Source organism: Myotis myotis, unplaced genomic scaffold (assembly GCF_014108235.1).
Source record: "Myotis myotis isolate mMyoMyo1 unplaced genomic scaffold, mMyoMyo1.p scaffold_m19_p_15, whole genome shotgun sequence".
In the NCBI taxonomy this organism is placed as follows: Eukaryota; Metazoa; Chordata; class Mammalia; order Chiroptera; family Vespertilionidae; genus Myotis; species Myotis myotis.
The window spans coordinates 17,989,515-18,013,831 of NW_023416319.1; the positions used below are offsets into that span (position 1 = coordinate 17,989,515).

The 24,317-nt window shown below is 42.7% G+C and overlaps 1 pseudogene; it reads right to left on the reverse strand.

Annotated features, from left to right (window-relative positions):
• Positions 1–2,158: 2,158 nt before the first annotated feature.
• LOC118670368 lies at positions 2,159–2,331 on the reverse strand (annotated as a pseudogene).
• Positions 2,332–24,317: the final 21,986 nt, after the last annotated feature.

Here is a 24,317-nt window from a genome sequence, read left to right on the forward strand (position 1 = left end):
AAGAAATATTCAAAGTGATGAATAGCAAGAACCTGCAACCAAGATTACTTTATCCAGCAAAGCTATCATTCAGAATAGAAGGTCAGATAAAGAGCTTCACGGATAAGAAAAAGCTAAAGGAGTTCATCACCACCAAACCAGCATTATATGAAATGCTGAAAGGTATTCTTTAAGAAGAGGAAGAAGAAAAAGGAACTCTTACCATTTGCCACAGCATGGATGGAACTTGAGAGCGGATAAATACCACAGGATCTCACTCATTTGTGGAATATAATGAACAACATAAGCTGATGAACAAGGACTGATCCAGAGACGGAGAGGCATTGATTGGACTGTCGGGACTTGGAGGGAAGGTAGGGGAGGGTGGGGGTAAGGGGGAAAGATCAACCAAAGGACTTATATGCAAGCATATAGGCCTAACCAATGGACATGGACAACGGGGGGGTGAGGGCATGAGCGGGGGTGGGGGGGGGTGGGGGGTAGAGGGTAACGTGGGGACAAGGACACATATGTAATATCTTAATCAATAAAAAAATATATTAAATTGTCTAATTTGAGTCCTATAACAACCTTCAGAGGCAGGTATGGCTATCTCCTATTATAAATAAAGGTTCAGAAAGGGTTAGATACTTTTTTAATGTCCCATAGTTGATGAGTTGTTGAGTAAAATTCAAATTCAGTTCCAAAAAATTGTCAGGTCACCCCTATTCCCTAACTGGGTTGATAAGTACATAGAAGGGAGACAGTGAGGTCTGGACTCGGGAATTATGAAAACACTGAACACGGGTGTAATTAGTAAGTTCCTTAGAGTATAGATGGGCTTATTCAATAAATTGTGCTTTTATTTCCTAGAGAACTCACTGTAAAGAATAGATTCTCACTACATTTGTTGTTATTGAATTGAGAAATGGAAGCTGAGTTTGCTGAATCCTGCAAGAACTCAGTCCCTTTAGAACATTTTCCCCTTCCCATCATCTATAAAAGAGACACCAGTGATCTTCGGGAGAACTTAAAAAAAAAAAAAGTTTTGTTTTTTTAAACTGATTTCAGAGAGAGGAAGGTAGAGATAGAAACACCAATGATAACAGAGAATCATTGATTGGCTGTCCACTGCACTCCCCCTACTGGGGATTGAGCCTGCAACCACCCGGGAATCCAAGGGTGACCTCCTGGTTTATAAGTTGACGCTCAACCACTGAGCATGGGAGAACTTTTTAAAAAGACAGATGACTGGGCCTCTTTCAAACTTTGGAATCAGTCTCTTGGGGTAGACTCTATGAATCTGTATCTTTAAAACAGTTTCCTTAGTGATTTTGTGGGTCAGCCAGGTTTGGGAACTATTGAATTAAATAATCCCAAATGAACGCTTGGGTGAAGGGATAACCCAATTGCAATAGGTCTGATTTGGGTTGGTAGGGAAGCCCTATCTGGCCAAAAGAGCCTGCTTTCTTGTTTAACCTCTCCTTCCTCCTAATTCTTTTGTGCTCCCACCCTGTATATCTCTCCTTGCTGTCACGTCGTCTTTTTCATGCTAAACTGGCTGTAAACGACACTTAGAACAGCAGCGCCACCTTGTGGAGAGAAACAATATAGTGCTACAGAAAGTAGAGGACACTGTCCTAATACATCACGGGCGCTGCAGTTTCCACATTGTCCTGCAGAGGGCACCATTTCCCTGCATTTTTAAAACGAGGACTTTTTTTTTTTTTTTTTTTCCCCTTCCCTACCTGTATGATCTCAGGAAACATCTCCTGGGAGAAGGCATGGGGTGGAACATCCTTGCCAGATCAGAAATCAAAAACCAACACGTTGTGAAACTAGAATAAACGGGGAAAGAGGCCAAGTGCATAGCAGGCACAAGCCTTCTGCTGAAGTTAAAAGTCAGTCTCTGCGACAGTCTTGATCAGGGTAAGAATATATAGGTGGTGCCCCAAGTCAATGTGTGATTTTATAAAGACATGTTTATGTGGGGTAGTATCTGCTTCAGTTGTGTCTTGAGAAGTTTTATTTTTTTCATATGGTACACATGAGTCAGGCATTAATTAATAGATCCGGCCTCTTGTCTGGTGATATTTCTACCCAATGACACATAGGTTTATGTTGGTGGAGCAGGTTGGGTCACTACAGCGTTGCTCTGATTATGCAAACTTTTTTTAATTAGGGGAGAACATGAATACAGTCCCCACCACCACCGCCACCTCAAATTATGCAGTTGATTTTCCCACATTTGGGGAAATTGCAGGGGCCAGCATACCTGGAGGGAAATGTGTGAGCTTTGCCTGGAAAAACCATCTTCCTGATCATGGTATCTCCCCTGCCAAGTGTAACTATGCATCTTTTGATTGAGTCCCACTGGGCTAAGTGTCACTCTGTCTCTCTCTTACACACACACACACACACACACACACACACACACACACTCTTTGTTATTTGTACCTGGATACTTTTTCAATGGTCTAATTATGTTTAGGGATCCAGCTAAATTAGTACAGTTAGAAGGAGAATATGTTACAATTTACATAAATCCATTAGTCTACTTGGTTGCATTCTCTTCTTGTTTTCCAGTAGTTGCATGTAGGCCTCAAAGTAGGCCTCCTAGGGACCACCTAGAAAGATGGACAACTCTGCAGATTTGCATACAGTTTCCTGGTAGATGATGGCATGGCTTTGTTTCTCTGCAAGCTCCTTGGTTTTCCCCTGAAATAGGGTTTTACCAGTTGCCAAGATCACATGGTTTAATGTCATGGTTTTGTTTGCTCAAATGTGTTTGCTGTCTCTCCTACTAGGCAGTAAGCCCATTGACTGCAGGCTCCATGCCTGGATCTCTTACATCCCTTGTAGACTTACCTCCGACGTGGTTGGACATGCACTAGTTGCTCAGTACGGGTTAGGTTGACAGGTTGAATAATGAGGAAAGGTGTTTTAAAAGGAGAACCAGGAGAGAGAAAACCAGAAAGGGATTTAAAAAATGTTTCTGAAAGACTGACTTAACTGACCAACGAAAGGAAGTAGTTGCAAAAGGGGAAATGGAAGAGAAAGTCTAATCAAAGGCATTGTGAATAGAGGAAATACAATTCTAGTTTTTTCAAAATAACTTCTGAGGAGATATTCATAGTAAGTGTAGGAAGAACTAAAATTTTCTTGCTGATTGAAGACAAAAATAAATGCTACAAGGGCTATCCTGTGAAAGAAATCGGTAATTTTGCAATGAGTTCAGGCTGATGAATGAGTCTGCAGATTTAATACAATAGGCCAAGCTTAAAATCCTTCCTGAATGCTAGAATCAAAAATTGAATACCTATCATTTAAAGTTTTAAATCTTGCTTTATTATTCTGTAGAGTTGAGCCAGTTTAAGAGTCCACTAAGATTTCAAAGAATTCTGCTTTAGCTCCTTAGGGACCTTGGATAAAAGAGCATCGCCTAGCATTCCCGACACTCAATCTCCTCAGTGGGATGTATTTTCCAAAGACCCTTATTTAGTATATTTTAATGCTTATGGATATTTATAATCTAGAAAGGATTAAGACTTGCTCAAATGAGAGCTTATTTGGAAATGGATGTTTTAATTTTTTTCAGTTGCTTTTAATTGCGTATATACTCAATAAAATACATCTGGAGTATTTTATTTTTTATTTTTGTTTTTTGGGGTTTTTTTGGCATTTTTTTTTTTTATTGCTTAAAGTAATACCAAGGGTATTACATATGTGTCCATTTTTTCCCCCCCGCCCTTGACAGTCCCCTAGCCTCCCCTATCCCCCAGTGTCTTATGTCCATTGGTTATGCTTATATGCATGCATACAAGTCCTTTGGTTAATCTCTTACCCCCCTACCTCCTGCCCCCCAACCCTCCCCGGCCTGGAGTATTTTAAAGCAAAACTCAGAATTGTATCACTTCACTTACATCTATTTTTTTTAAAGTTTTATAATGGGGGATGGCCTTCCTAACCAGGCCATTGACAACTGACTCCTCTCTCCCTGCCTCTTCAATAAACCTGCTCTCACACTTCAGTCCATAACTCTTTAAATGTCTTCTAAGCTTGGCTGTCGTCTCCTTAAAATGTCCTTTTCTCCTGGACACCTGCCACTTTAAAAGTCTTCAGTCTTGCCCTAACCAGTTTGGCTCAGTGGATAGAGCGTCAGCCTGCAGACTGAAGAGTCCTGGCTTCGATTCCGGTCAAGGGCATGTACCTGGGTTGCGGGCACATCCCCAGTGGAGGGTGTGCAGGAAGCGGCTGCTTGATGTTTCTCTCTCATCATGGATGTTTCTAACTCTCTATCCCTCTCCATTCCTCTCTGTAAAAAATCAGTAAAATATACTTTTTTAAAAAAGTCTTCAGTCTGGCCCTGGCTGTTTAGAATGTGGGCCCCATACATGGAAGGATGTTGGGTTTGATTCCTGGTTAAGGGCACATACTAGGTTGTAGGTTCAATCTCTCTCTCTCTCTCTCTCCCCCTCCCTTTCCCTCTCTCTCCCTTTGTCCCTCCTTCCCTCCCTTCCATTCTCTCTCTTAAAAAAAAAATCAATGAAAAAAAATCCTCAAACAAAAAAAGTTTTCCGTCTGCTAAGGTCCTCTCCTCAAGTGTCTGCTCTGTCTGGACATCTACACTTTTAAATCTCTTCTCTTTGGGGTACCTGTCCCTTAAATGTCTACCTTATCCTGGGCCTTGGACCCTTTGTTTTTTCAAATAAAACTCAGAATTTTATCACTTTACTTGTATCTATTTCTTACTGAAATAATTGCTTTTCTGTCTCTGAAGTAAGGGTTTTGATGGAAGCATTTTATATTGTTTGAGGGAGAGATAACCCATGGATTTTAGTAGTATAAACGTGAAATGGCTGGGATGTGGATCCGTGACTTGGTCATGGTTGTAAAGAAGAATACATAAGCCTAAAAACAGTAAAATCTTGGAGCAGAGCACACTGGTTAATTGGGTTTCTTATTAACTGTGGGTTAATGAGGAGACACTTTGTGTTTGAAATCTCTCTAAGTCACCTCAGTGCATTTTCTTGCTTTAATAAGTAGTCTAATGAACATAATTAGATCTTCTCTCACTGAGTCAGCATTCGGCAATGCCTTGGGATCATTAATCTGAACATAATATATAATTCTATACTGTATTGTTGCTACGAAAGGTATAGGAGTTTAAGATGACTCCTGAACATTTCTATAGTTTTAAAAGTTAAATCTCTGTGACCTGTGCATTCCACTCTATGTAAATTTGCCTTAATTAATTAATAAGTCAATGCCTACCATAGACACATAGACTATTCAATTCAGAAGAGACTTTTGAGATTATGAAACTCAATGCCATTATTTAACAGATAAGAAAACTAAGACCCAGAAAATACCAAGCTCCACTACAATGCCTCTTGATTGAAAATCCAATGGCCCTTGGGCTCTCTATGCTGCAACTTTCAAAAGATTTGGGATTCTTGTCTTTTGTCTCCCTTCCTCCATAAAAGTGGAGTCCATTCTCAAAATTGGTTATTTGGAATGTTTGATTAAATGAATGTAAACTCCCTAAGGGCAATACATTTTATTTGTGTGATTCACTGATGTATTCACAACATCTAGAATAGAACTGTGCCTGCCTCTGAAAAGGCTCTCAGTAAATGTTTGTTTAATGAAAGAATGAATGAAATTAAAATATTTATTATACATAAGATAACTTGATTTCAAGTTCATGGGCTACATATGGCTCTATGTTTATCTACTCAGTACTCATCAAGTATCCAGATTACAGGTTAGAATTATTATGGTCAAAACTTTGGCTTCATAATTAGAAAATAAAAGTAAAAGGATAAATATTAAATAACTGTTGTGGTAAGCCATTGTGAATTTTTGTCTTACTTTGAGTATCTCAGTTTCAAACACCAAGTATTTGAAGTGAGGAACCCAGATATTAAATTGTAAAAATACTCTTTAGATAGTCAAATGAATCAACAAAATAGAAAGTGTCACCACTCAGCTTTGCAAAGCTGTTTGCTAAATATGAATCCTACATAATATTTAAATACACCTCTTCAAACAAGGCCAAAAAAGCCATCAAAACTAGAGAGAATAAAAAAGTCTGGGACACTGTCCCCTGTATTTATTAATCCTCACCTGAAGATATTTTCCCAATGATTTTTTTATTGTTGTTGTTGAGAGAGTGGAAGGGAGGGGGAGAGAAGAGAGAGAGAAACAAAGATGTGAGAGAGACACCTTGATTGATTGCCTCTTGCATAACAAGCCTGCAAAGAAAGTGCGCCTGACTGGAATTGAACCCATAACCCTTTAGTCTGTGGGGCCAATGCTCTATCCACTGAGCAGAACCAGCTTGGGCTGTACCCTGTACTTATTATCAGACATGCCCTTTGACTCTCAAAATTGGGGGGGGGGGGGCGGACGGGGACGGGGGCGAGGGGTTGCTTAAATCATCTGATAAGTGCTTTCCTATTAAGAAATATCTCAGAAACAAACCCAAGAAAAATGAATTGCAAAAGCCCTCTACTTAAGGACCAGTTTAAAATTTAACAGTGTAAACATCTCAGGTTGTGCATACACAGGTGTATTTAGACTTGGAGTCATGGTTTCAATAAGGCAAAACGAGAAGATGGTACTTATCTACAAAAGTAGACCCAGTGTCTTATTACCTTTTTATTCCAGAAAATGCTTTAAGTCACCAGAATTCTTTGAATTTCTTTTTTCTTGAAACACCACGAAACGATTAACTTCCTTGAAGTTGAGGATCAGGTCTAATTCACATTTGTATCTGCAGTGCTTGGCATAATGTTGGAAAATAAAAGGAACTTTAGCAGTATTAGTTGAATGAATGAAAGTTAGGGATGGACTTCTGGGCCCTCTCCTAAATTATAATGATAGATGGAACACTTAACTAGAATTGAAGAGATGGGTAAAGATGACATGAAATAAAGACATCTTTTTGGAGCTCCAATCCCGAGTATTTCTGAGCTTGCCTTAATCTTCATTATCTTGAATGTCCACTGGGAGCAGAGCTTTGAAACACACACACACACACACACACACACACACACACGTTTGCTGTTGCCTGAGTACATTGAAAGGACAGCTTTCCTACAACTTCTTTATTCCTAAGTTTGCCTACTTCCCGAACTAGCCCTCCTAGTAACAGGAGTTTTCTGTGCCATGAAATATTGCTTTCTGGGTAGAAATTTGACTTTCTACACTCAGATTGCTATTCAAATCAACTCTAACCTCTTTTGAACAAGAAATTATATGGTAGGAGTGACCACACGGTGGTGACAATGATTGGACATAGCGAATGCAGAGAAGAGGCGAGGCTTTCCCATCCCCTTAAGTTAGGAAGATAACAGCCTGCAGGACGCAACGGGCTCGTCCTCCAAAGTGGATGGAGTGTGCAGCCTCCTCGCTGACGCGCTCTTAGAGTCCAAGGTCCCTTGGAGGTCAGGGCTGCTGGGAGGATCTGCTTTTCTGAACTTATGGCTTCAAGGGGCATTCTTCAGGCCAGTTTTTCCTGATCTTATAATTCTAGAAATTTCAAGATCAGGGATGGAACCTGTACTTTATCTTCCCGTGTTTCTAGTTAGCAAGTGGGCTGACTGTATAAGCCTCCAGGAGTAAATGTCAGTTTAGGTTAATGTTTAATGTGTTAGCCCTCAGGAAAGGAAGGGTCTTCTTGTATTTGAAGCGTTGATTTTAAGCCTGACAGTAGATCCTTTGACCTTCTTTGAAACTGAGGACTAGGGATGAAGCCAGGCAAAATGATGAAATAATCGAAGTTATCTACCCTGATCTCCTCTCATTTCTATTCGCCCCGGGGACCGCCTCCTTAGCCCTGAGCCTTCGTGTTATTGCCTCATCAAGGGCTTGACTGTCATGTCTGCTTGCCAGGCAGATAGCAGTGCTGTGGGGGGCGGGGGAGGGGTGCTGATTGGTGCCAAGCCTGTCCTGGTTGAGGGATAGAGCTTCGGCTGATGTGTTCTTTTCTTGTCAAGCCTCTTGCTAGGAATTTTATTGTTTTTTGTCTTTTTAAGAAAAAAATACATACTTTTCTGAATGTATCATGTCTTCATTAACAAAAGAAAATACACATGGTGTTTACTAAACTTGTTTACTATTTTAAAATTTTCTTTTTATTTTTAGTAACCCAGGTTCTTGAATTTTTCAAGACAGATTTTTTTTTTTCTTAGCTTGGGTAAAGTTCTAGGGAGAATAACTAATTAAGCCACAATTTTGTGTGTGAAAAGACAGTTTCCTTTCCAGGTCTTCTGATTGTCAGAGGGTGGGAGTCTGAGGGTGCTCCAGCAACAGAGGATTCAGTCCCTGTGTGTGCTGGCCTCCAGCTCTTGTGCTCATGTGTACAGACCTGAGATAGCACTGCATTTTCTACTTACCGGATCTATTCGAACAGTAGTATTTGAAACACTAGCCTCGTAAATAAAGGTCTGCCCCATTGCTACTGTGCAAAAAAAAAAAAAAAAAAAGAAAAGGGCTTGACTGCACTCCTGCTCTTCTCCCTCTTTTTAAAAATAGTCAAGTTCTTTGTTTTATCCTCTTTGGATCATCAATTGTTTTTAAGAATGACAGTTCCCTAATCTGATAAATGGATTAATGCTGTGCTGACATTTGCTAAGTCCATTTTCTCTCTCCACTTTCTCCTCAATTCACTCTGGCTTTTGTCCACCACTGTGTTGAAACTAAGCTGTGTTGCCTCCACTGTTTGAGTTAGAAGCATGGGACACTATTGATTCCTTCTTTCTTAAACACTCTTCCCTTAAACCTCATTCCATTTTCTTCTGGACTTCCTCCTACCCAGAACACTCTGGCTCAGTTCCTTTGTTGGCTGCTACTCCTCTGCACAAGCCTCAACTGTTACCTCCTCCAAGTGCTCTCCGAGGGTCCCTTTCTTATTCTACACCAGCGGTTCTCAACCTGTGGGTCGCGGCCATCAGAAAACACATATAGCATATCAGATAGTTGCATGACGATTCATAACAGTAGCAGAATTACAGTTATGACGTAGCAACGAAAATAATGTTATGGTTGGGGGCCACCACAGCATGAGGAGCTGTATGAAAGGGCCGCGGCCTTCGGAAGGTTGAGAACCTTCTAATGAGGCTATCTCACCTATCCTGTGGCTCTGACTGCTTTTCTTATGCCCACCGCTGTCTCCTGAGGTTGAGACTTGCATTTCTAACCACTTCCAGGACATTTCCCCCTGGATGTTTCACAGGTACCTGCGACTCAGCATTGTCAAAGCTCATCCCTCAGACTCCTCCTTTCCCCTCCATGTTCCCAGCTCAGCGAACGATTCCACCATGAACCCATTTGCTTGCAGCCAAAAATATAATTCAACCAACAAATGGTTTTTAAGCACCTACATGTGCCACACATTATGTAGCGCATGTGCACAAGGGAGAAAGTGTTGAATAAGGTTGACCCTCGCCCTTGGGTGGCATATAATCCCATGGGGAAGGCAGAAGTTAAATCAATAATTACACAAACAACTAATTAGTTATAGTCGTTGTAAGCGCGGCCAAAGAAAAGACAAGGAGTCGTCTTTGACTCTTCCTCATTACTGCCTTGTATCGCCCACCGCTCTATCTGTCCTGTCAGTTCTAACTCCTAAATGTCTCTCCAGTTTGCCCTCTTTTCTCCGTGCCACTGGCACTAATATGCCTCGCTTGGACGATTGAAATAGCTTCCTGACAGGGCTCCTCCTGTCTACCCTTGCCCCCACAGTCTATGGACCACACGATATCCGTAGTGAACTCTTAAAAATGCAGATCTGCATGTTTAAAACCCTTCAGTGGAATAAAGTCTATGCAGTTGTTCCCCAGTATCCAGGAGGGATTGGTTCCAGGACACCCCATATCAAAATATGCAGATGCTCAAGTCCTTTATATAAAACTAGAGGCCCGGTGCACAAAATTTGTGCAGGGGGCGGGATTCCCTCAGCCCGGCCTGCACCCTCTCACAATCCAGGACCACTTTGGGGATGTCCGACTGCCAGTTTAGGCCCCTGCGGGATCAGGCCTAAACTGGTAGTCGGACATCCCTCTTGTAATCCGGGACTGCTGGCTCCTAACCACTCTGCCTGCCTGCCTCATCGCCCCTAACCACTCACCTGCCTGTCTCATCACCCCTAACTGCTTGCCTGCCTGCCTCATCACCCCTAACTGCTTGCCTGCCTGCCTCATCACCTCTGACCACCTCTGCCTCAGCCCCTGCCTCCAAGACTTCATCCAGAAGGATGTCTGGAAGGTCGTTCAGCTGTCTGGTCTAATTAGCATATTATTATGCTTTTATTATTATAAATGGTGTGGTATTTGCATATAACCTATGTGTACCCTCCTATATACTTTAAATCATCTCTAGATTACTTACAATAACGTATACAATGAAAGGCTAAGTAAATAGTTGTTATACTGTATTGTTTAGGGAATAATGACAATTTAAAAAGTCTGTACCTGCTCAATACAGATAGTCACTGTAGGCTAACTACATAGCATACATCAGCAACAACATAACTCCCCCCCCCCCCCCCGCCATATTTTTGAATTTGTGGATGTGGAACTCATGGATACGGAGGGCCAACTGCAGGTCTTATGACGGTTTACAAGGTCCTTCCTTGCTTGTAAATTTACCTTATCTCTGGCCACCCTTCTTGCTCTCTCTTCCAAGGATACGCTACATTTTTAGCCTTAGCACATTCCTTTTCCTCTGTCTAGGCACTATGCTCCCCCTCTTTCTTCTTCCACTAGCCTTTCACTTAATTCCTATTTTCTTCGCGTCTCCAGAAAGTTGATTCTGCTCTCCATATGACATCCTCTCCCAACCCCCTGTGGCTTCTGTTTTTGTGACATTCATCATATTTGTACTGTGATGTTCCATGAAGAGAAGGACTGTGTCTGTCTCATTCACTGCCAACTCTCCAGTGGTACCTGGCCCAAGGGGTGTAGTTGTTGAGCTGCACTTGTCTCATAAACCACAACTAGGAGATGTTTAAAGGACTCACTCTTTAAAGCCTGCTGTCTTTCAGGCAATAAATGTGGGTTTAAATAAAGATGTCCTGCCCAGCGGGTGTAGCTCAGTGGTTGAGCGTGGACCTATGAACCAGAAGGCCATGAGGGATGCAATGAGAACACAGCATCAGCACTTTTGTGATACTCCTGCCACAGGCCCATCCCCTGAATTTAATCATGAGGAAATAGTAGACAAACCCAAATTGAGGAACATTCGGAAAAGTATGTGACCTTGAATCTTCTAATGTGTCAAGATCGCAGAAGTCAAGAAAATATTGTTCTAGATGGAAGGAAACTAACTCTGCAATGCATGATTCCAGATTGGATTCTTGTGCTAAGAATCCAGTTGGGACCATTGGATGGAGCCCGAGGGTTGCTGATTGCCATGTAGTTTTATAATGCCCTTGCATGTTGGAAATGGCACACTAAAAAAATATAGGGGTGATGGTGTATCAGACTGGCAACTTACTTTCAAATGTTTCAGAAAAAAAAGGTTTTTTGTGCCATACTTGCAATTTTTGTAGAGTTTATGGTTATGTATATAAAGAAGATAATGTCACACCAGAAATAATATATGCGCCCCTATGTTCAGATGAGAGGATAAAAAAAGATGTGGCACCCGGCCAGCATGGCTCAGTGGTTGAGTGTTGACCTATGAACCAGGTGGTCACGGTTCCATTCCCGGTCAGGGCACATGCCTGGGTTGTGGGCTTGATCCCCAGTAGGGGGTGTGCAAGAGGAAGTCAAGCAATGATTCTCATTGATGTTTCTATCTCTCTCTCCCGCTCCCTTCCTCTCTGAAATCAATTTTATATATATATATAAAATACATTTACACCATGGAATACTATGCAGCTGTGGAAAAGAAGGATCTCTCATCCTTTGAGACAGCATGGAGGGATCTGGAGAGTACTATGCTAAGAGAAATAAGCCAGTCAGAGAAAGTCAAGTATCACATGATCTCACTCATATGTGGAATCTAATGAACAAGATAAACGAATGAACAAGATAGATCCAGAGACATAGAAGCATGGAACAGATTGAAGAATCTCAGAGGGAAGGCAGGGGTGGGTGGTGGGGTGGGGAGAGATTAACCAAAGAACTTATATGCATAGATGCATAACCCATGGACACAGACAATAGTGTGGTGAAGGCAGGGAGGGGACAGGGTGGAGGGGGTCAATGCGGGGAAAAAGGGGGACAACTATACTAAAATTATAAAGATAAATTTAAAAAAGATAATGTCTAAAGATTAATTAATAAGTAGAGGTGAAAACGTAATCTAGGATTATTGAGGGAAATGCTAGAAGTGGTTCAAAGAGGTTCCCCCTGAAAAATGGTTGCAAAGAGGGAAGAGAATCTTTACTATTCAATCTGCTGTATGTACATGTATTCCTTTAATAAAAATAAATGAAAAATATTGAAAGTTAGTATACACTTAGACCCAGGCCAGAGCAGCCCCTGCCCTGAGCCCCAAGTTTTAGAGCCCTTTTAATCCTTCTTTTGACATGTGAAGGCATCCATGGGACCAAGGGGATAGGTCCACCCTGATCTGTGTTCACCCCCATCTAGACTAGTCTCTGGGGACCTGGAACCCCAGCATTTCTTGCCCAAATGGCCCCCGAGCCCACTTCCAGAGTCAGTGTGGGCCTCTTCCCGGGATCTGTCCTCTAAGGGTGGACGGTGCACCCTGTGCGCACATCGCCAGACCCCAGGCGTGGCTGTTTGAAGGGTGTGTGGCTGCCCTGAAACATATGAGTTAGCAAGTTCACCTGGTTCAGCATGAGGGGAGAGGAGGGCGGGAGCCGGGGGGCGGGAGCCAGCGTTTCCCACGCTCTCTAGTGTGGCACTCTGAGCCGTCCGGGAATTCTAGATCCAGATCTAGCCTTCGAGAATATAAAGGCATATGTGTCAATGCAAAAGGAAAGACTATATCTTTATCCTATGCTATTTGACAGCTTGTTCATTTTCAGTATTTAACGAGTATGTGGGCCTTCATGTGTGCTCTTGTCATAGCTCTGCAAACCTGTTGAAACCTTCCTGATAACCTTTGTTTCTACCTTATCGTTTAAAAACACACAAAGCAACACAACAGGAGATTTGGTTTTAAAGCCTCTGAACCTGTCTGTACGTTCCCCCCCGAGTCTGAGGCTGCTGTAAACGCCCCATCAGCCACGGTAGCTCAGGGATAACTCCGCTGTGGAAAAACCCCGCCAAGCAGTTGCTCCAGAGAACCCAAGGGTCAGCGAGGAGCCGGCCTGGCCCGGTTAGAGGAGCCGCAGCTCCCGCTAACATTTCAGGCCGGGCCTGTTGCTGTCCTAACTCTACTCAGGATGAACCTAACTGCTCTTGTCTGTAGCTTCCAGATGACTTACCTTGTTCTACAAAAGCAAAGCTATGTTCACTCCACTGGCCGAAGGCTGTATTTTTGTAAGAGAGTTTGAATTTGAAATGACTCTGATTCTCTCTTTTCTTTCCTTCTCTCCCTTTTCCCTGAAGAGGGGGGGCACATAGACATTTGTTCCCAGAAAATAAGTTATTGTCAATTTCTTTTGTCCTAGAAAGAAAGCAAGCTTTTTATAGGGAAGAAAGCAGGCTCGGGACTTTGATTTTTCATCTCGACTCTCAGAGGGTCTCATCACGCACTCTTAAGCAAATTCTGTCGATCTTATTTTTTTTTAAGCAATAATTGCGCCTCCAATAAATCTCATTGGCTACGACACTGCCACTGCGCCAGCTCGTAGCTCTTTCTTAACCTCTAGCCACACAGAGCTGACCCTTCTCTCCCTCTGCCCAAAGGAAGTGGCTATCTGCACCAACTGAATAAGGATAGAAAAGTACAGAACGTCATGTGAATATGTTTTATTCATGAGAAACAGTATGAAAGCTGAGTACAGTGAAGAAAGAACTATTGGTCACAGAGAGTACTTTTCTCCAGCCACACCCACGTACTGACAACAATCTCGGCCAGTTGTGTTTTCTCTGATTACAAAGAGGTAAAAGACAAAAAGCTCTGGCTGTGCCCGAGTCCCACTTCACATAAAAGGGACATTTTTGGAGGCAAGACTCACGGGGAAGCAAGACTGAAGGGTAGCCACAAAGACAAAGGTCCCTTCCTGTTCTAAAATTCTAGGATTTTAAGTCTTTGGAGTGTTTGGGAGTAGGGATGCTCGGTGAAACAGGAGAACTTTTCTATGTTAGTGTCAAAATTCTGGCCTAGCCCAGTCAGTTTGAGGTTGAATTTGATACTTTATCTTAATCTGGGCTTACGTCAGTTCTGGCTTTACAGTATTACAAGTGTAGGATTTTTAAAAATGTATTAGTTTTGTTGCATAAGTACAAGAGATAGGGAGCTAAGAAAAAATGTGTGCTTGTCTAGTGCTGCTTTAAAGTGTTCTGAGTCTTAATCCTCCCCCCCCCCAAATAAATATCAATATAACCTCTCCCACCCCCAAAAAGAGATAGGAATATATCTTTTACTGGAATTGAAAAAATGTGACAAACACTTTTTCCTTTTATTGGATCACTCAATTACCAAGATTAGCAAAAGAAATATAGATTTCCAAAACTAAAGAGAATTGAAGGTAAGTCTTTCATTGTTATACCAAGAACATATACCAAGGGCTATGAGGGGTCCGGCTGGTACCTCTCTCTTCCCGGACAGAAGGTGGAGTGGGATAAATAGGCTAAGCACTGACAGAAGTTTATGTTCACAGAACGGAAAGGAAGAAGGACACAGAAACAGAGGCAGCTCCATTCATTCCTGCCATAGTGGTCATTCTGCCCTCTAGTGGGCGCCAGCCTATCACCACTCAATCTTAGAGCCCATACCTGGCTGGAGAGACTCACCTTTATCCTCTTTATTCCACACTACAGCCTTATAAAGTCCCTTATTGAATAAAATGTGAAGAGGTTCCCTTTCTTCACACAAGCCCAGAAAGGGACAGCAGTGTTAAACTCATCTTGAAGTTTGGGAAAATATTTGTAGACTAGGGGCCCAGTGCACGAATTAGTGTACCTTGAAAGAAAGGAACAGTGGGTCTTGGTCCATCCTTCATGACCCCGCCAGGCCCCTCCCGCCAGGCCCGCAGGTCTCCTCTCTGTCGGCAGCCCCGCTCCCACTGCTGCCACTCCCACTGCCACCGCTCTCATGCGCTGCGCCAGCCCCACTTGCACCTGCTGACAGCGTGGAGCAATTGGGGCCAGCGCCAGCAGCTGGTGCGAGTGGGGCCAGCGCTGTCAGTGGGTGTGAGTGGCGACTGCTGCCCCAATTGCTTCTCAGGAGCAGGGGGAGGTGGAGAAGCCCACAGGGGCAATCGGGGCTGGCAGCCACTGGGCGTAACTGCTAACAGTGCCAAGTGATCGGGTGTGAACAGTGGTGTCAGTTGCCGGTGCAAGTGGCGGCTCCAGCACTGGCAGTGGCTGTGAGCGGAGCCGTCACTGGCAGCGGGTGTGAGCAGTGGCTGCCGGCCCCGATTGCCCCTCAGGAGCAGGGGGATGTAGAGAAGTCCTGAGGGGCGATCGGGGCCAGCAGCCACCGCTTGTACCCGCTGATGGTACCGAGTGATCATGGCTGGTGCTGGGCGCCAGCAGCGGGTGCGAGCGCCAGGCAAGATTGGGTGCATGGGAGCAAAAAATTTTCAGTAACCACCAGAGGCTCTCCCCGATAACAGCGACCAGCGCCCCACCTTGGTCTGGCGCCCTCACTCACCTGCTCCACCATCCCACTGGGGCTGATGCCCAACATGTTCGGTGCTCTGCCACCTGCTGCCAACGCCCACCATGCTCTGCACACGCTCCCTGGTGGTCAGCGCACATCATAGCAACCGATTGTTCAGTTGTTCTGCCATTTGGTCTATTTGCATATTAGGGATATATATATATATATATACACATGTACACACACACACACACACACACACACACACACTAGATGCCTGGTGCACAAAATTTGTGCATTGGAGGGGGAGGTGCCTCAGCCCGACCTGTGTTTTCTCGCTGTCTGGGACCCCTCTCCCCTTACCGCCTGCCCGCTCACTGCTCCTTACTGCTTGACTCACTGCTTCTTAGAGCTGCCGTGGAGGCTGGAGAGGCTCCCACCACTGCCGCTGTGCTCATCAGCCATGAGCCTGGCTTCTGGCTGAGCAGAGCTCCCCCTGTGAGAGCACACTGACCACCAAGGGGCAGCTCCTGCATTGAGCGTCTGCCCCCTGGTGGTCAGTGTGCATCATAGCGACCGGTTGTTCTGCTGTAACAGTCGCTTAGGCTTTCTATTTTTTTTTTAATATTTTTATTGATTTTAGAGAGGAAGGGAGAGGGAGAGATAGAAACATCAATGATGGGAGAGAATCGTTGATGGGCCGCCTCCTGCACGCCCCCTACCTGGGATCAAGCCCACAACCCAAGCATGTGCCCTTGACTGGAATCGAACCCAGGAACCTCCAATCTGCAGACTGACACTCTATCCACTGAGTCAAACCAGCTAGGGCAAGTCTTTTATTATATAGATAGATTATGTATGCAGGTCCTCCATCATCAGAATGAAATGAGGGAATTCCTGTGTGTTTCCTGATGATCATTGTAGTAACTAAATCATTGCAAAAATAGCTCTTTCTGTGAAATGTTTATTAAAAAAAAAAGATATTGCAGTTGTTATTGCAAATGTCTTCATGAAAAGAATCTTTTCTTTGCTCCAATCTCCCATCTTGGTCCTCAGAATAAATACAAATGGATTTCTCTCATGAACAAAAACTAAGAATTTTTGCTATGATATGCAAGTACTCACCAATTATCTTCCTTAATGAAAGATCGCCATTTTCCATTGTGATTCTTCATAAAGTCTCCTAAGGTACACATGTTAGTAAATTTTCACGCAAAACCCAACTTCCACAGATATATCCACATGACTAGTGTGGCTTGGCTGGCAACAAAGAACTTAAGGGATATCTTTGGTGTCTGCTCTATCTCTCTCTCAACCTAAAATCTGGGAAGTTTGTAGGTTAGTTTTTAACAAAGAGGGTTTATAAGACAACAGGAAAATATTTTCACCTAAGTTTATATAGCTTTCTGATTTCATTTCTATAGATAGTATCATTAAGTGGATATGTATAAAAAGCTATGAATAAAAATTATTTCATACAGGTCTGTTTGAACTGCATCCAGCATGGCCAAGGGTGAACCTGAGGAGGGGTGGTGAAGGGTTAAAGAAGACAAACAAGAGAAAACAGTTGGAACCAGGTGGATCACTGCCTGGAGGAAAAGTGACCCAACCTGTAAGCCAAAGCTTTATTTTATAGTCAGATCACACAAAGCAAAACAAGGGGAGTGGTCAACATGTTTACAATGTTCTTGTGAGTTTCAAACCTATTTCCTTACACAAGCCTTATTTTGGCAGCACTTGCTGCACCTCCCACAGCCCATTAGCTACCTAGGAACAAGGGAGGACTATAAGGTCAAGCTTAATTGTGGTAGGAGGGCTCTGCCCTCCAAGCTGGAACTTGTATGTGGCTCTGCCACAGGTCAGTCTGAGGCTTGACCCTATAGCCGCTCCCTACATCTGTTATTTAACAGTTAGTATGCATTTCTCACAAAATCCTGGAGCAGAATAAATGCCCTACTTCAATGTGGAGTGGGATCTCAGTTTGGAGAACAAAGAGGAAGACTCATTATATAGAGAGTATAAAAGCCACCAGCTTCCAAGCCCTGAATTCTCCTGACCTCGTTTCTTCATTGCTATACCAAAGAGATATGCCAATATTTTCCATTGTGCTGATGGGTACAGTGGTAATGAATTAATGTTGGCAAGATCTTTTGAAATGACAGTGTAGAGTTTATTAAAGAAGCAAGAAACAGAAAACCAGAGAAAGTCCTCTCGATTGGCCAGATTTTGTAACGTTACATAACATGTTTTTTACACCCCAAAAATAGGGCAGACGACTTTAAAGTTTTTTTTTAAGTCTTCCTGTTACTTTGACAATAGCAAAAAGCAGTCTGATTTAGCAATTACTAAAAATGCTTGAAGGGTCAAGCATCTGGGAGAATGGGAGTCAAATGATATAGCCCCTACACCTTTGTTTTACTCTTTCATTCAGCAAGCATTTACTGAATGCACGGTGCATGTCAGCAACATTCTAGGCTGTGTGGGAGATGTAAAGATGTCTAAGAGGGCAACACCTTCCACTAATGAGTTTATAATTTATTATATATATACACACACACACACACACACACACACACACACACACACACAAATATCTATAATACAGGACAATGTAATTTAGGCTATAAGAAAAGTGCAAAGTACAGTGTTTTCCTGGGCTGAATGGGATATTTTGTGGGGAGTTGGCCTCTGAGCTGGCCGTGAATAGAATGGATCTTCCAGGGACAGGTGACTGCCTGAGTGAAAACATGATCAAACCACCTCCTCTGTGAGGCTTTCTCTGCTCCTCCCCCACTCCCTTTCTCGCCCTGGCCAGAGGTAGATTTGTGTGCTCCTTGTGCCTCACTGAACACTGTAATCTGTACAGATTTTCCTTTTGACAATTATATTCTAGTTGTTGTTTGCGAGTCTGTCTCTCCAGGAAACTGTAAAGTCCTAAAGTCAGGAGCCATGTCTTTTCACGTTTGTTTTCCTCGCAGGTAATAGGGTTTCTGACATAGGACACCTGCTCAATAAATACACGAGGGAGAAGGGAAATTAATTCAGGGATCAGTGAGTACTACCCTTTGACTGGAATCAAAGATTCATGAAGGATAGCAGTGGGAATTAAAGCTACAAAAGTAAGTTGGAGAATAGGTCTGACACTACCAAGCGTTGGTAAGGGGAGCCATGGAAACTCTTCCACGCTGCTTGTGAGACTGTAAGTTGGCACAACCATTTTGGAGAACAGTTTATCAATGTCTAATAAAGTCAAAGATGCTCATATCTTATGACCCCAATATTCTAATTCTAGAGAAACTCTCATGTATACAAGGAGACAGATATAGAATATTCATAGCAAAAAGTTGGAACAAAATCAATGTCCATTAGGAGAATGGAGGGATTACTATAGATATATTAATAGTAATGAACAACAAACTGTGCTATTAGTTATATGTTTTCTATTAATATTATGTAATGAATAATAATAAATAACTATAGCTATATCGACATGGTGAATATTACAAATATAATATTGAATGGAATAGAAAAACCAAGAAGAATTCCTATGTTATCTTTTATATAAAGATTAAAATACTGTAAGATAGTATTATGTATTACTTAGGGATATATATGTACATATATTACATATATATATATGTATATATATATATATATATCCTCCTATATAATAAAAGGGTAATATGTAAATTGACTGAACAGCAGAATGACCAGTCACTACGACGCACACTGACCATCAGGGGTCAGATGCTCAACGCAGGAGCTTCCCCCTGGTGGTCAGTGTGCTCCCACAAAGGGAGCTCTGCTCAGCCAGAAACTGGGCTGATGTCTGGCAAATGCAATGGCGGTGGCGGGAGGACAGTGCTAAGGATGTCCAACTGCCAGCTTAGGCCCGCTCCCCATAGGGAGTGGGCTTAAGCCATCAATCAGACATACCCTGAGGGCTCCCAGACTGCAAAAGGGTGCAAGCTGGTCTGAGGGACCTCCCCCCGCAAGTGCACAAATGTTGTGCACTGGGCCTCTAGTATCTATACTAATAATGGAGGAATATGCAAATTGTCCAGGACACAGTAACAGTAATGACCAAACAGCAGGCTGCTTGGGGCAACAAGGCCAGCAGGGGGTTAGTGAGGGATGACCAAATGACTGAACAGCAGGCTGTGTGGGGTGGCCAGGCTGGAAGGGCGGGCAGTTGGGGGTGATTGGGCTGGCAGGGGAGGACAGTTAGGAGCAACCAGGCCGGCAAGGGTGGGCAGCTGGGGGTAACTAGCCTGTAGGGGAGGGCAGTTGGGGGCAATCGGGCTGGCAGGGGAGGGAAGTTGGGGGAGATTGGGCTGGCAGGGGAGCAGTTAGGCATCAATCAGGCTGGCAGGAGAGCAGTTAGGGGGTGATTAGGCTGGCAGGCAGAAGCAGTTAGGGGCAATCAGGCAGGCATGCAGGTGAGCGGTTAGTCCAGGATTGTGAGAGGGATGTTCAATCCCTGAGGGATTGGGCCTAAACCAGCAGTCAAACATCCCCCAAGGGGTCGCAGATTGGAGAGGGTGCAGGCCAGGCTGAGGGACGCCCCCCCCCCACCACCACTTGTGCACGAATTTTGTTCACTGGGCCTCTAGTATATACATATTATGTTTGGCTAGAATGAATACCAAATCCAGAAGAGTAGGGAAAGAGATATGATCAGGGAAGTTTATATAAGGGCCTTGACTCAGTTGACCATGTTCAAGTTCTTAAATTTGATGCAGGGTAAATGGGTGCTTTATTGTGATATTTTTAATATAATCTGTATATCTTAAATATTGCATGAAACATTTTTTAAGTTAGACCCATATTACAGCAGGGCTGGACTACCATGCTAGAGAGTTTAGATATTGTTTGGTGGTTAACAGAGAACTCTTGCAGGCTCTTGAGCAGGTAAGAGATATCATCAAAGGTATGGTTCAAGTCAGCTTAGACTAGTGCTATACAAGATATTGGGCAAAATCACAAAGGTGTTAATTCTGTGTTACTAGATATAAGGTGGATTCCTTTTTTCTCACTTCTCTGATTATACACTGTTCCCTTAAGTCTTTAATAATCCACTTTCTTTTCTTCTTTTAATCCTCACCGAAGATATTTTTCCATTGATTTTTAGAGAGAGTGGAAGAGAGAGGGAAAGACAGAGAAAAATATTGATGTGAGAGAAACACATCGATTGGTTGCCTCCTGCAAGTGCCCAGACCAGGGCCTGGGCCAGGTAGGAGCCTGCAACCGAGGTATGTGCCCTTGACTGGAATCAAACCTGGGACCCTTCAGTCCACAGGCTGATGCTCTATCCACTGAGCCAAACCAGCTAGGGCTTTAAAAAAAAAAAAGTCTAAGTATTTTTAATTAGCTGGTCCCAGGTTCTTCTGTCAACTATTGATAGTCTTTTCTGTTTCATCTGTCCTTATAAAATCCTCTGAACACTCGCGCTGTCCAGTTTTTCTATTCTTACCTCCTGACCATTTATTATGTTATTACTATGTTGGAATATCTCGTTTCCATCCTTTAAAGTTCTCCTAAATTCACCTTTGCTAAAAAGCTTTCCTTTATTAAATCAAAACCTTCAGTTAAAAATTTCCAAGATAAATGTGTTTGCAACACAGTCGAAAACAAAGAACAATATTTATCCGACAATAGTAGCGAACTAATACTTATTAAGCACTTAGTATGTGCCAGACATTGTTCTAAACACTTTAGATGTAAAGTATTTACATGTAAACACTCTTTTAATCCTCATAACAAACCCAGGAGATGTGTGCTATTATCATCCTCATTTAACAGATAAACTGAAGCAAAGAGAAGTTAAATAACTTGCTCAAAAATACTCTGCCAGAGTAAATGCTAGAGCTTGGAGTCAAACCCAGGCAGAGTGGCTCAAGAGCCCATACAATTGATGCCACCTCATCAAGCTGTTTCTCCAAAGTGGGAGGTAAATGTAGGCTGTCCCGTGGGTGAGAAGCTCTGGTCTCATTAAAAAGGGCAATTCTAGTAACTGTCGGAAAGTAGCGATTATCCTTTCGCTTCCTCAGATTTCTCTGACTTTCCAATGAGACTTCTGTTCTTTGAGGACAAGACCTATGTATAAGTTATTTTTGTATTTCCCATGCCTGGCACAATGTCAGGCCTATTGCAGGCATTTTATTAGTATGGAGCAAATAAATCAATTCTATGCAATTAAGTAAACATAAGTAATAGTTATAATCCTGTTCTTCAGGAAGTGCGATTTGGCTGAAGACACTTCAACTCTATCATTATCAGGATCAAATAACAGATTTGTAAAGTTAAGCTGACGAAACCACTTAGAAAGCCAAGCAAAAGAAAAAGGCACGGAAAAATAAAATAAAAAGGTTAAAAAACATAGAGGATCAATTCTGGAGATTAGAGAGAGTGAGAGAGAACAAAGAAAACGAATGTGAAGAAAGTAATTAATTAGTTCCCACCATCACCACCACCACCTGGAATTCTCAGAACAAGCATTTCTAGATTGAAAGAATCGAAATGACCTTAATACTGGATGAAAATGGATCCATACCGAGGCACATCACCAGGAAATTTTGGAAAACTGAGGACAAAGAGAATATCTTAAAAGTAGTATTTTAAAAAATGAGACTAGTAGAGAATGGACTTCTTCTTTTTTTTTAATTAATCCTCACCCAAGGATAATTTTCCATTTATTTTTAGAGAGAGTGGAAAGGAGGGGGAGTGACAGAGAGAGATACATTGATGTGAGATACATCAATTGGTTGCCTCCCACAAGCACTCCGACACGGGGATTGGGCCTGTAACCAAGGTATGTGCCCTTGACCAGATTCGAACCCAGAACCTTCAGTCCTCAGGCTAACAGTCTATCCACTGAACCAAACTGGCTAGCGGGGAGAGGGGGGAATGGATTTCTTTAAAATAAGGAGAACCAAGAAAGAGGAACACAAAGGATCCAGGAGCAGGGAATCCAACCTAGGAGGGTGGAAAAGAGCTTGTTTGTTTATTTATTTGTTTGTTTTTGAAAAGAGCATCTTTAGGATGATGTTGAAGAGAATTCCCAGGACAGCAACTGGGCAGCAGGCTTCGCAATCATTCCAGGTTGGAGCAGGTGAGAAGTCTCCAGGAGAGATTTCTTTAAGAAGATGAAATTGATAGAATACCCAATGTGACCAAATGTATTGAAAAGAGATGCAGACAACTAGTAGATAAGTATATAGAAAATTAAAAAAAAAAAAAAAAGACATATGAGATCCAGAGAAAACAAAAAGTTGTGTAAGAGAGAAATCACTTATCTATTACATGTCTATGTGTGAACAATATTTGCATAGTGACAGTAATATAAACACTGAATAGTGATATGACTAAAAATTATAACACAACTCTATCGAGAGGTCAGGGAGAGCAAAGCATGCACATGCCCGTGTGAACGAGTGAGTACGTGGTGGTGGCAACGGTGGGAAAGGTGAAACGCTCGTCGTCCACGGAGGGCAGTCAATAAGCATAACCATTTTTAAAATCGGTTAAGTAGCCATATAAGCATGTCATTTAGAGATACAGAGGTAAATGCCAAGAGAGTCACGAAAAAGAGTTGAAAGTGGTTACCTCTGTCCGACCGGCATGGCTCAGTGGTTGAGCATTGACCTATGAACCAGGAGGTCATGGTTTGATTCCGGGTCAAGACATATACCCGGGTGGCCAGCCGTCTCAACCCCCAGTGGGAGGTGTGCAGGAGGCAGCCGATCAATGATTCCCTCATCATTGATGTTTCTCTCTCTCTCTCTCTCTCTCTCTCTCTCTCTCTCTCTCTCTCTCTCTCCCCCCCCCACTCCCTTCCTCTCTGTGATCAATACAAATATATAATTTTTTAATAAAAGAAATAAAATCGCCCTAATCGGTTTGGCTCAGTGGATAGAGCATTGGCCTGTGGACTCAAGGGTCCCAGGTTCGATTCCGGTCAAGGGCATGTACCTTGGTTGAGGGCACATACCCAGTGGGGAGTGTGCAGGAGGCAGCTGATCGATGTTTCTCTCATCGATGTTTTTAACTCTCTATCCCTCTCCCTTCCTCTCTGTGAAAAAATCAATAAAATATATTAAAAAAGAAAAAGAAATAGAAATAAAATGGTTACCTCTGAGGGGCAGAAAATAGTGACAAGAGGTGAATTGGGTACTGTTTTCAAAACAAGCCTTATAAAAATATTTGACTCTTTAAACTATGTACAAGTATAACTTAGGTATAAAATAAACACAAAATGCAAAGAAACTGTCAGAGACTTTTCAAGTAAACAGACCCAATTAGGACACCGCTCCCACCCATCCAAATACCAAAACCAGATTGTCTCTCCTAATGTAATTCCTTTTTCTTACATTCCACTTAATATCTTGATTCCTAATGCAACTTCTACTACTTCTTTCTCTAGGTTCTCCTACTTTAGAAGCAGGACTGGTTTCAGGGTTCATCTGCTTTTGGCAGGTACGCACATTTGCCAAATCTTTAACACTTGGGTAACAGACTATTTTGTTACTCTTTCACCTCACAGGGTGAAACATCCACCTGCAGACCGAAGGGTTGCAGGTTCAATTCCTGGTCAAGGGCATGTATCTCGGTTGCAGATTCCTCAGCCCAGGTAGGGATGAGTCGGG